Raw genomic sequence first — 1546 nt, 5'->3', positions numbered from 1 at the left:
AAACTCCCAGCGATCACCTTGTGGAGGTAGAGACAGGGTTCGGTAGTAGAGCTGTTGGTGTTGCTACAGCATGCATTTCTCAGGTCTTATGCACCATCGTAGGCACCGATCCACATTTCGCCCTGGGACGTATACTACTCTTCGACCGCCAAATAAAGTATAGTTGGAGTTATTTCACTATGATAAACCTTGCCTGATCTCTCTTGGTGACATATCCTGCGACAGGCCGGCCAAGCAAATGCATACAGTGTCGTCAAAAACATATTGATCGGATTGAGTCACAACTGTGAAGAAATGTGCTTCGGCGAGTACTAAAACTATTAATCGCAGTGTGGCATGACATTACGTCGCCACCTCTGCCCCAGCCGACTTACGATCAACAGTTTCCGTGAGTACCTAATGACAACCGGGATTATGTCACTGCGACTCTATGACTCACTTCACAGTTACATGCGTTTATGCGGCAAGCGATCGACGAATCTCTCATGCAACAAGGGGTGGTAAGATGTTGTAGCTACGCCGTCCCCCCTTATTTTGTGATAATAAAGAGGTTAATATCCTCAGTCCGCTTCATCCGCTGCCTACGCGAACATGCTGAAGTGCTCGCAACAGATGATGGCGAAACAGCTGCAGGAGACAGCTACGCTTCTGGTCATCGTGGCGCTTAGACATCAAATCTCCACACGATTAGCGATTTCGAAGCCGTGCTGTCCATAACGGGAACCCGATCCAGCCACCAAGTCAAACGACTCCGGCGGTTATCTGTGCGGGACCTTAAATTCCTCCTCCTTGGGTGACCAAAATTGTGTGCGAACTGGATTATCTGAACTTTAAAATTTCAATGAATCTAGGTAAAGACCAGCAAAAGCAAGTGTCGGATCAAAGGATTTAAAAAAAAAATATGAATTTTTCACCAAATGGCGGAAATTCAAAATTCGATTTTTCACTTAAAGACTAGTTTTCGGACTATAAAGCAGCCATTTTTGTATCGAAAAAAGAAGTTTCAAACATGCCATTTGAAGTTTGAACTTCAGGTCGTTCACGGAATGGATTCTTCCCTGTCAACCATCATATCTCAGTCAAATTTATTCCGATCGATTTGAAATTTTAAGAACATATTTTCTGATAATTATACCTAAAAAAATGCAATAAAAACTCAATTGCTTTCGAAGATATAAGTAGGTTAACCCAGTCTGTAACTTTGCTGTTGTATATGTGGAAAATATCTACGTGAATAACATCACGTTTTGTGATTGCAGCTTACCATTTCAATAAAGCAGCCTTTGTAAGTTTCGACGAAAAAGACGACGTTCTGATGGAAGCAAGCCTGAAATACAATGGTATTAAGCAACTTTTCTACACTTCGTAATTGGATGGGCAAACTCTACATAAAGAAAACATAATTCAATTCCTACTAATTTTATTTCTTCAATATATTCGTGGCTATCAGAATTACCACCATGGATAGGGAAGTGTGTTCCTGGAAGTAGATTTTTAATTATTTGCTTTTGTAGGCTTTTTAATTTTAAATGCCGACTTAATATTT

General features: G+C 40.9%; 1 long non-coding RNA gene across 1 annotated transcript; it reads left to right on the top strand.

The window, feature by feature from the left end:
• The first annotated feature begins 1004 nt into the window (after window positions 1–1004).
• On the top strand, window positions 1005–1297 carry LOC119655951. Its single transcript, XR_005249970.1, has 2 exons — window positions 1005–1178; window positions 1260–1297. It is a non-coding gene; the product is annotated as an uncharacterized LOC119655951 (long non-coding RNA).
• The last annotated feature ends 249 nt before the right edge of the window (window positions 1298–1546 follow it).

Source organism: Hermetia illucens, chromosome 4 (genome assembly GCF_905115235.1).
Source record: "Hermetia illucens chromosome 4, iHerIll2.2.curated.20191125, whole genome shotgun sequence".
Taxonomy (NCBI): domain Eukaryota; kingdom Metazoa; phylum Arthropoda; class Insecta; order Diptera; family Stratiomyidae; genus Hermetia; species Hermetia illucens.
This window is presented reverse-complemented; position numbering and strand designations above follow the sequence as displayed.